An 11,810-nucleotide genomic window follows, 5' to 3' on the forward strand; every position below is an offset into this window, starting at 1 on the left:
TTGCTTTTGTGACCAGGACAGTGATATTTTGAAATTTTCCTATTTTCAATGAGAAAACGGGCGAATTTGTGTATTTTCGTTCACATAAAGTCAGAAAAAAACAACCTATGAATCAATTAACACGTATTTATATTAAATTAATACAAAAATGACTACAAAAGATTTAGAAGTGAGTAGTTTTTAGAGATTTACGATTATACTGTAAATCACTTTCACGAATCAGCCCCAAATGTAGTCTCCCATGATGTTCGCCTTATACTGTCCTTGGTAGCGGCGTTCAAAGTCCAGTATATCCTGGTGGAAGCGCTCACCTTACTCCTCCGAATACGCTCCCATGTTCTCCTTGAATTTATCAAGATGAGCATCAAGGATATGGACTTTGAGGGATATCCTACAGCTCATTGTGCCATAGTTCTTCACCAGAGTCTCAACCAGCTCCACATAGTTTTCGACCTTGTGATTGCCCAGGAAGCCATGAACCACTGCAGTAAAGCTGTTCCAAGCCACTTTCTCATTACTAGTGAGCTTCTTGGGGAATTCGTTGCACTCCAGGATCTTATTTATCTGTGGTCCGATGAAGACACCAGCTTTGACCTTTGCCTCAGACAGCTTAGGGAAGAAGTTTTCAAGGTACTTGAAAGCTACAGCTCTGACAAATTGTTTCATACGTGGTAGTGCGCCTTGGTGTCCCTGCTGTCCCAAAGCCAAAGATAGCAGGTAAACTTAGTAAAACTGCCTTGGAGACCCATCAGGAATGCCACATTTTGAAGTCTCCGATGACCTCTCAGCCATACTCATCATACTTCAAGGCATCCAGCAAGGTCTTTATGCTGCTGTAATCCTCTTTGAGGTGCACCGAGTGAGCCAGGGGAAGAGAAGGTACTTGTTACCATTATGGAGCAGCACGGCTTTGAGGCTCCTGGATGAGCTGTCAATGAAGAGGCGCCACTCATTCTGGTTACAGGCGATTCCGATTGCCTCGACCAGACTGGTCACATTGTGGCAGAAGCAGAGCCCATCTTGACGGATGGAGAAGTTGCAAAAAGGTTGGTGACGCTTCCTCTGATCTGCAACTTGCACACTTTCATCCAACAAGTTCCACTGCTTGAACCTAGACGTCAGATCGTTGAGGTATTTTTGGTTGGGGTATTATGTGGTTCTCTCCTCAGCTCCACCTCTGAAATTTCCATCTGGATCTACAACGTCTTCCTCGCTCTCTTACTTGCTGCTCTCTTCTAAAGACGGCTGCTCTCTCTCCGGAGGAGTGGGTACAGGGAGCTCCTGGCAGTGTGGCACGGGGTGATGGATGAAGGAAGGTCTGGAAACGTGATAGCAGGTGCATTCTTGCCAGTTCGACGTTTGGAAGGGTCCACCATGCAGAAGTAGTAGTTGCTTGAGTGGTCAATGGGTTCCCGCCAAATTCTTGGGATAGCGAACTTCATGGCTCTCTTTTCCCCTCTGTACCATCCGAAAATAATACATTATTTCACCCATGACTAATGTGTAAGAGATTCTCGCAAAATTTTTTATAAATGATATTGTTTTTCAATAAGATTAAAAATTGTAAAACATTTTGAAATAAAAATGTTTTACAAGTGTAGAGACACAGTTAGATGTCTCTGTGGATCACACCAACCACAGTGCTGGAGGGGTGCCGAGCGCCGGGTGCCTCGATTGAACGAGTTAAGGGCACATGACCAGAAGCGGTGCCTCGATTGGACGAGCTAAGGGCATGTGACCTCAGTAGACATACTGGCGTCAGAAGTGGTTTGTTAGTTAGGACCGCATCCGTTAACATAAAGCAGACCTGAAATACGGTAGGACAAACACCTCAGCCGTGGCAGATCACTGTTACAATTCAGTGGGCTCACATGACATTGACTTCTCCAAGACAGAGGTTCTCTGCAAGCCATCTGGCTACCATGAGAGATTCGTTCATGAGGCGATCCATATATACAAACACAGAGACAATTTCAACCGAGAAGATGGATTCTGGCTCAGCAATCATTGGAAGGACGTAATAAACCATTTAGGATCTTAACTGATTGTTGTTCACGTTTACAGTGACTTTCAGACCGCAGTCCACTTACTGGCATTGACTGTGTATCTTGTGTTCTCCACAGGGAATGCATTATTTGCTCCGCTGCGGGTCTCCTACCACCGCTCTCCCATTGACATGTTTCATGGCTTCTACATACTTTTAACATTCCCTCCCTTTGTTAATGCTACCCCCTACACCCTCCCTTTGATGCTGCTAATCCTGCATAATGCATGGGCGTAATATGACTTTGAAACCCCCCCGCCCAACTCCTACGCATTTCCCATAAATATGCTAAATTCCTCTTGATATGCAAATTCTTTTGTAAAGGCGCTCTTCTTCCACCTCCAACCCAGCTTATATATACGCTCCAAGCTTGGCAGTGTTTCATTCTTCACCTGAAGACGGCTGCTTGCGTTGTGGCCGAAACGTTGTGAGAATTATTTTATTATGTTTTATTTTTATTATTTTATTACTTCCCTTCTATGTGACTTTACCGAAAGAACCAAGAAGATGAATCCCTGCAGTCATGAAAGCTTTAAATCGAAATTTAAGGTGTAGGTAGCTTACGTAAAGACTTAGCAATTATGCTCACTAGGCAACGACTGCTCACCCAGTTGTCTTCGGATGATGACGAAGAGGGCAAGTTGATCCCTACAAGCGGCCCCAGGTCCTGAAGCCCTGGTGATGGAGGGCGGCGAAGTATGGACGCCGGCGCGGCAGTGGGAACCGGAGCCCATTTCACTGCCGCTGCCAAGGAAGGAACGCCGTGGCAGGAAGGAGCATCTCAATGACCTAGTCTCTGCCATCGCTGCGCTCGCAGCCGCCCTGCTGGAGGAGGATGATGACTACGAGACGCCAACACCGCGGCAGCATGCCTCCGGGACATGTGGGAGCCCGCCAATTCTCCCGACGCCCACGCTGCTTTCGCCGTCGCCCCGTGAGCATGGGACGACTACAGGACGCCGACGCCGCGGCCGCGGGTCTCCCTGACCGTTTCCTGCGCGCGGGAAACGGTCGTGGCGCGGAACATGTGGGAGCCCGCCAACTCTCCCGACGTCCGCGCTGCTTTCACCGTCGCCCTGCAAGCTGTTTCCCGTGCGTCGGAGCCCACCAAAATTTTAAAACCACAGAAAGGCGCTCCCGCCAATGCCGTCCTCCCGCCGACGTTGCTGGCATCCACACGCGGACTAAAATGCCTTCCTTTCGTCTGGGAATTCACTGCAGCGGGTGGCGACTGGGTGGCATTCCAACGCCATTTCGTCGCCGCCTGCAGCCTCGCGGAATGGACGGAAGAGGAGGAGCTGCGAGCGCTCGCTACAGCGCTCGACGATGATGCGTTGGTGTCCCTCGACGCCATTCCCGATGAACGGAAGACGACGCTACCACAAGCCCTGGCGCAAATGGGGGCGATTTTTGCTCCAGCCTCCGCCAAGCACCACAAGTTCTCCACATGGAAAAGGGGAGAAGCAGAGACACCCCTCGCTTATCATGCCACTCTTCAAGGCAGCCTTTCCCGGGATGGACCAGGTGGGGAGAGATTACCTGGTCCTGGAAAAGATGCTGTCATTGACTGAGGACCTCCAGGTCATTATATCGACCACGGAAAATGACAACATCACCTCTCTCAAGGTCGCCCGCTGTCTAAAGGCTCACCTCCATATCCGGCGATGAGGCGGGGTGGTCGCAGGTACTGCACCCCTGGCGGAGGAAGAAGCAACCACCAGCAGACCGCATCTACAGGCAGGGGTTTCGAGTCCTGCAGCGCCGCGGAGGAATCCCAGGGAGGACCGTCGGGGCCGGGTGAGATGGGTCGGCGAGGGTTTCCTCTTGTCAGAGGGATGGGCCCATCATCTGTTTCAAGTACGACCTGCCCGGGCACATCTCCGTGGGGTGCCGCGCGTGACAAGGAGGATCCTCATCATCGACACCGGCCGCTGATCGTCACTCCTTCTCTTCACCAGGCCCTAAGGCGAGTCGCTGTACACTACACACACAGCATCCTCACTCACCTCACTCATCGGGTTCAGGGTTGCGGACTTGTGGCGGGGGGCGTCACGTTATGTACCTCGCCTTTCGGATCCGGTCGCGGGATTACGTCAAGGTGGATCGCGTCCTGATCAAGGGGTGGGAGGCGAGAGGTTTCTCAAATGCCCCGCGCAGTTGACGACCCTGGGCCGCCGTATTGTGGTGGCGGGTTCGTCCATGGTCATAGGGACGGTCGAAGGACATGGTTTTCGAATGCTTGCTGCCAAAGTCACGAGCCGTTTTACCCGTCGTGATTCCCTGTTTCACCGCGAACGGCCAGTCCTGAGGAATTGTCGGTCAGATTACGGCCACAATTGGGATTGGCAACATTCAGTTGTCAGGTCTCGTATTCATTTCCAAACTTTTAGCCGTACCCTGTCTGTTAGGGACTGATTTCCTAGGTAAAATGCCGCTCAAAATCCTGGTGGATCAGGGCTGCATTGAGTTGCCATCGGGCCGCCGCATGGCTTTCTTGTCATCACCAACTTTGCTTCGCACAGCGAACGTTTCAGTCCCTGCCATGGCAAACCAAATGCTTATCCCCTTGCGGTTTAAAAAACACCTCGAACGCAAAACAGCTCCGCATGGGTTGTTGATGGTTCCCTCCACCAGGGCGGTTCACGCAAAAAAATTGGTTAATGCGCAGACTTTGGTTGCAAGCGATGGACAACCTTTCATTCAGGTCCTGAATGTCGGTCCGGACACGTCGGTGATTGAAGAGGGCACTGGCTTAGCTCACGCGTCAGACACAGGTGGCGTTCATAAAAACAGCGGGAATATTGGTGTGCAGCGGCTGTGGGGCAGGGTGAGGACATTGACGAGGCATGGTTAAACACGCTCTGTTCCAAGAGCAAGGACCTGTCTGATGCACAAAGGCTCGAGCTGCGTGCGCTCTTATCAGAATTTGTTGATGTATTTAGTAAATCCAAATTCGACATTTGCTGCGTGCCTTTATTGCACCATCACATTGACACGGGAGATTCGAGCCCTATTCATCAAAACCCATACCGCCTGAGTCCCGCGGAGAAGGACCATGTGCGCTGCCTGGTGGATTAAATGCTGGCCACAGACATTATCGCTCCTTCCAAGAGTCCATGGGGTGTGCCCATTGTTCTTGTAAAGAAACAGAACGGTAGATTGAGGTGCTTTGTGGACTTCCACAGACTCAACAAAATCTCCATGGCGGATGTGTACCCACTCCCACGGATGGACGACTCGTTAGACGCGTTGTCAGGGGCACGGTTTTCTCCACGATCGATTTGCTGTCAGGATTTTGGCAGTTGCCCTTAGATGACAGCTCTAGGCCAAAGACTGCATTTTGCACGCCCCAGGGCCTTTTCGAGTTAAATCGGCTCCCGATGAGATTGCACTCAGCCCCGGCCACATGCCCAACGGCTTATGGAGCTAGTGCTAGTGGGCCTACAATTGGATGCGTGTTTGATTTATCTCGATGATGTCATCATGTTTGGACGCACGTTCGAGAAGCACCTGCAGAAGTTTTCCTCAAAATGCGGGCTGCTAACTTGAAGTTTAAGCCGCTGAAGTGCCATCTGCTGCAGAGATTGGTCAAATACCTAGGCCATATCGTCAGCGAATCCGGGATTTCAACGGACCCTGACAAAACTGTGTGCATGCGTGCATGTGCACGTGGCCAACCCCCAAGTTGGTGGGTGAGGTATGTAGTTTTATCAGGTTTGCCTTTTATTATCGACGCTTCGTCCCCGGGTTCGCCACAATCGCAAAGCCGTTTCATGTCCTCACAGCCAAGGGCTAGAAATTTCGGTGGGGGGCGGAGAAGGAGACTGCATTTGCTGCGCTGCACGACAGCCTGGTCAACGTGTCTCCCCTTCGGTATCTCAATTTTTCTTTGCCTTTCATCCTCGATACTGACGCTAGCAATACTGGTATTGGCACCGTATTGTCACAGATGGTGGACAGAGTAGAGCGCGTGGTCACATACCGCAGTAGGGTGCTTTCTACGGCGATTGTTTATATCGTTCAGCAGTAATGGCTGTACCTTTATTGGTGGAAATTCCAGGTGCGATCAGACCACGCGGCCTTGCAGTATGTGCTGCGTGTTGAGCAGCCGTCCAGCCAGCTATCCCGTTGGCTCGAGGTCCTTCAGGACTATGCATTCAAGGTCTCGTAAAGAAAGGGCGTCCGCTAGACCAGTCGGCAGCCACCATTATGGACGCCTTTCTCCATGGGTACGTTCTGGATAAGGGGGCCCCAGAACGCCCCCTTATAGACCAGGGCAGAAATTTTTCGTCAAAACTGCTTAAGGAGGTGTGTGACCTATTGGGCACTAAAAAGATCCGCACCTCGCCCTATCATCCGCAGACCAACAGCATTGTGGAGCGCCTTCATAGGACGCTCACATCCATGCTATGCCATCAGGTTAACGAACAACAGACCGACTGAGACTTGCATGTTCCAGGGGGTCCTGGTCGCATATAGATTGGCCCCCCATGTCTCCACCAGCTACTCGCCTGTTTTTCTTATGTATGGGAGGGAGCAAGATCTGCCCATTGACGCACAGCTAAATCTGGATCTGGCACAAAAAAAACTTCCTGACCCTCCAGCACCTGTCGGAGGCTTGGGAGGCCTCCTGCAGGAACTCGGCTTTGAAGCAAGCTGCCAACGAGCAGCAGGTGGGTGCCCAGGAGACTGGGACCAAATGGGCAGTCGGGGATAGGGCATGGCTTCATTTCCCCCAGGTTCCCGTAGGAACGTCTCCTAAGCTCTACAAACCGTGGTGGGGGCCCATTGAGATCGTAGAGGTAAAAAGCCCATAGAGCGTCCACATACTATTCGGTCGAAGGCGCTGGTTTGTACATGCGTCGTGCCTCAAAGACGACGCTCATTCATCTCACATCCCTGGGGGCTATGTGTCCATGGGAACGATGCCTCAGAGATGCTCTGCCTCTTCCCCCTCAGGCACGTGACCGGAAGCGGTGCCTCAATTGAAGGAGTTAAGTTCAAGTTCAAGTTCATTCAAGTTCATTTATTAGGTATAGCCCTGTGAGCCATTCAGCTCTTGAATCGGGTGCAACCGCAACAAAAAAAAACAAAAACATGAACAAAAAAACATCTTAAAGTGAATATGTGACTAAGTGCAAACAGAAAATCCAAGAAAAGACAGCAAAATATTGCAGAAAAAACACCGTACACCAACGCTGTGTGCAAAAATCCCAGTGGGATGCAAGTCAAACAACAACAACAACAACCACAAGACAGCTTAAATTAAGGCCATCAGTCTAACTCTGTACTACAACAAACAAACATGGCTAAACCAATACACTTTTCGAAATCACCAAAATAAAGCCATGAAAGCAATGAAAAAGCAATCATAGGAACTGTGACAGAATTTTCACAATAAATGGCATAAACAACATGTACTACCAAAACCCTGCAGCCATAGCTGGCTGCATGAGTCACTCCACCTTTAAGATCAGCACACTAAATCAAAACACAGGTCATACTTTGTAGCGATCATCCGGAGCGAAACATTTTATTTTAGGTCACTGAATAGCACTGGCAGCTAGGGGTGTACAACTCCTCTAGAGCAGTTTTGAGTGAAGATCTCATAGGTAGTGACTCAAGTTTCAATTTATTGGCAACAGCATTCCAGACCCTGGGGGCATCAATAGCAAAGGCCCTTCCTCCAGTATATGTACGGCAATAGGGAATATTAAGCTGGTAAATGAGTGTAGACCTTAGGTCAAATTTGTTCTTTGAAACAGAGATGAGATCCAGCAGGTAATCTGCAGATTCTTTTGCAAGTACATCATGAATAAATAAGATCTGGTGCACAAGCCGTCGAAGGAGTTAAGGGCACGTGGCCGGAAGCGGGGAGCACCAGCCTTGATACAGCAAGGGGCGTGGCTGGGGCCAAGGGATAAAAGGGGAGCGCTGGGGGGATTCCGGGCTCATTTTCGGGAAACACGCTAGCTAACACACACGCACATAGTGAGTAGCCTTAGGACAAGTTAGCCACACTTAGCAACAGGATCCGGTGTACAGTGAATTGTTTAATACAGGCTTTGCCTCCTACAACAGTGTGTGTGTGCCTCAGTCGCCATACACTACGCAATTTTACAAATTTTTACAAATTTTATAACATAAAATTCCGAGCAACATTTGACCATCTTACCTTCCAGAGTTTTTTCTTTGCTCGCAGGTGAAATGAGGTGCCCAGGGTTTGTCTTGATCCCCGACAGGCATGCCAAAATATGCCTTGTAGGCCTTACACATCTTAGCAGATGCTTCCACAGAGTACTTTTTCGCTCTTGTCTTGATAAATTGGCCGCAGACATAGCAAAATGTGTCTGCCAGATGCTTGCAGCCTCTTGATGCCATCTAAGAAAAATGCAGATATATATCCACTTAGGCAGCTGGAACTAAACTGAACTGGTGGGTTTAAGGCCCTGCATTTATATGACTATTTATATTACTGTAAAGTTATAGAATGTTCTAGAAGTAACTCAAAGTTTACTCAGCACTGAATCTATCTGGAATGTTCTGGAAAATAGGCAAATTTCAAAATATCACTGTCCTGGTCACAAAAGCAAAATTTGTGAGGAATAATAGCCATTTTCTGTACTTTTGAGACATAAGCAATTAGGATATAACACTTTCTACCCAGGAACACAAATAAATATATAAATAAATGCTTCACAGTGTAATCGGATCGTACCCACATATAAAAGGATTTCCACTGCATTTCAAATACAGTACGTATATTACATTCTGTGTTCTGTACCTGTTATGTATAATTTACGCGTTACAGACTTTACCACATAGGCTTTTGTCATTCATGCCAAATGAATACGCTTGTCAAGGAAACAAACATGCCAGTTTATTGCTTCAGCACACTGGTATGTTAGAGAGCAATTCGAAACATTAAACAAATTATTAAATGTTATTCAATTTTAAGAGTTAGTAAGTGTTTTTTGGGTTATTATTCAGTCAATATAAGTGTTTAATGATAGTGCACAATACATGTCATGTTCATTTGTCAATTTCCTGTATCGCGTAATACTAAATTTGAAAAAGAGCTGTATTGCTCAATGGGTAATTTACCTGGGTAATAAACTTGTCTTCTGATAAGAATAGTGGGACTGCCATTCTCTGACCATGTCACTCGTCGAAAATTCTGATACTGAAAGTTTTCAACATTCAAATAACGAATATGCAAAGCAAATTATTCAGTGTTTCACCCAGCAGATGTCTTTGTTTTTCATTGCTGTCAGGTGAAGGGTGATTGGCAGTTTCATCGTACTGTGTTTGCCAGAGCAGGGAAGGGGTAATTTCTGCTGCTTACAAAACAGTCGCAGTCTGAAAACACGGCACCAGCGAGGCGTTCTGACTCATAAAGAGCACGCTGGTGTCAAAGTTCATAGGCAACAGGGCCTCATTGCTGCACGACTGCAAATTCATTATCCCCCCCCCCTTCAAGGATGCAATGGAAAAATAAACATCAGAGGGCCTTTTCAATAAGAGGTTTGTGTTGATCTGAACAACTCTATGCAAAAAAATTCCCGTACAATTATAGGTCATTAATCACCAATTTCGAGGCAAACTTTGGCTGAATAAATGTGTTTTTCATCATATCCCGTGTAGTATTGATAGCTCAATATTGATGTGCCATTTTATTGAGGGACTACTGTGTGGTGTTATCTTGGTGTGGTCTGTGACTGTTTTGTTGTTGTTTTCGCTGCCTTGCCCCATTTTGATAAATCGGACTTTTATATAATAAACGTATTCATACTTGATTTGAAGCTTTCGTGACTGCGGGAATTACTCTTTGGTTCTTTCGGTAAAGTCACGTAGAAAGAAAATAAATTAAATAGAATACGACGTTTAGATTGCAACACAAGCAGTCGTCATCAAGTAGAACTAAATTTGAGAGAGAGACAAAATACAGACATGGAGACACACAGACAGAAACACAGAGAGAGACAACTTAGAAACACACAGAGAGAGACACAACACAGACACACAGAGACCCAATGCCTCTGTGTCGTGGCCTTAAATAGAGAGAGAGGGGGGTGGGGCAGAGAGAGAGGTGCGTCTGCTGGAGCAGAGAAATTAGAATGTAATCAACCAGGCTATGCGTTAACTGTGTGTTAGCCGACTCTTTGCGTTGAATTGCATTACATTTTCAAAAATTTGCTAAGTTTGTTCTCTCAATACCAGACTTTCTGGGTCTTTCTCTCCCTCTGCCGCCGCGAGGTGGATTTCAACACAGCTCTCTTATTGACATGCTAATTTATTTGCTCCAGCAGCAGACCCACCTCTTTCTCTGCTTTAGGGCCACGACAGAGGCATTGGGTCTCTGTATGTCTATGTTGTGACTCTCTCTGTGTGTCTCTGTGTTGTCTCTCTCTGCTTATGTGTCTGTCTGTGCGTCTCCATGTCTGTGTTTTGTCTCTCTCTCAAATTTAGTTCTACCTGATGACGACTGCTTGTGTTGCAATCTAAACGTCGTATTCTATTTAATTCATTTTCTTTCTACGTGACTTTACAGAAAGAACCAAAGAGTAAACGTATTAATATTTAGTGGCTTGCTGTTGTAACTTGCTGGCCCGCTCATACTGGAAATCCGTGAAAAAAGAGCTTCGTTCCTCCAGTCTAAATAACGATTCTGATTCTGTTTCCACTCGACTTGTTTTAGTATAATGCACACACGTGTTGTTGCTGAGGACATGGATACATTCCAGTCACTGCCAACTTTTTTTGTCTCACTCGTCTTTTTTCAGCCTTTGACGTAAATGGTAATCGGTAAATATATATTTTTTATCCATTTTATTAATGACACACGGTTTTGTTTAAAAATGGACTGAGTGCCAGAGCCTATATAATTGGAAACAATTTTTTTACACGAAATGTATATACCACTTTGTATTTTTAAATCCTTTATATTAAGTTCGCTTGCTTGCTTGCTTGCGTGCTTGCTTGCGTGCTTGCTTACTTGCTTGCTTACGAACGTGCAAATCTTTCGGTCGTTTTTTAACCCACTTCCCGTGATCCAATCGAGCTGACATTTTCCACACAGACTCGTTGTGCGAGACAATTAATGTTCGTGAAAAAAAATTCCCAAAATTTTACACTGTTTAGGGAAAACAAATTAAATATTTAAATACCAATTGCTTAATACTGGCAGACAATCATCTGACCCATAGGTGGCAGCCATCTCAAGCCAGAGGACGAGAAGACTCTAGCCGCCACGCATATAAAGGATGTATAGTGAAAATCTTTGTTTTTACGGGTTTACTTGTTATTGCACTCTTTACTCAAACTTCATGATCACATTCCATTGTTGTCCAAAACATAGGAAAGTAAAGGTTAGAATGGAATGCAGAGGAAGTTATCTTCTGCCATCTGCTGATTTAATCTCTCACATTTTATCGTATTACACAAATGCTGAAAATGGCTATAAACTACACACAAAACATAGTTTTGGAATGCGTTCTTTATGAATGATTGCATTGTCCATTAACTGCAATAATGGTAGTTGACGGGATAATAAATTGTGGAAATGTTACCATATGATTGGTATCAGCTCAGAATTTAGATTTTAGATGTAAGACATATCTTTGACTAGAATCAACATATATGTTTTCATGTCATGCGGGCAAACATTTATTTAGGAACATTTAAGAAAAGAACAGTAAATACGGGTGTCAACATACGAAACATTTTTAATTCTCAATATATTAATTAATCTACGTTAACATTTTAG

Source organism: Lampetra fluviatilis, chromosome 1 (genome assembly GCF_964198595.1).
Source record: "Lampetra fluviatilis chromosome 1, kcLamFluv1.1, whole genome shotgun sequence".
Taxonomy (NCBI): domain Eukaryota; kingdom Metazoa; phylum Chordata; class Hyperoartia; order Petromyzontiformes; family Petromyzontidae; genus Lampetra; species Lampetra fluviatilis.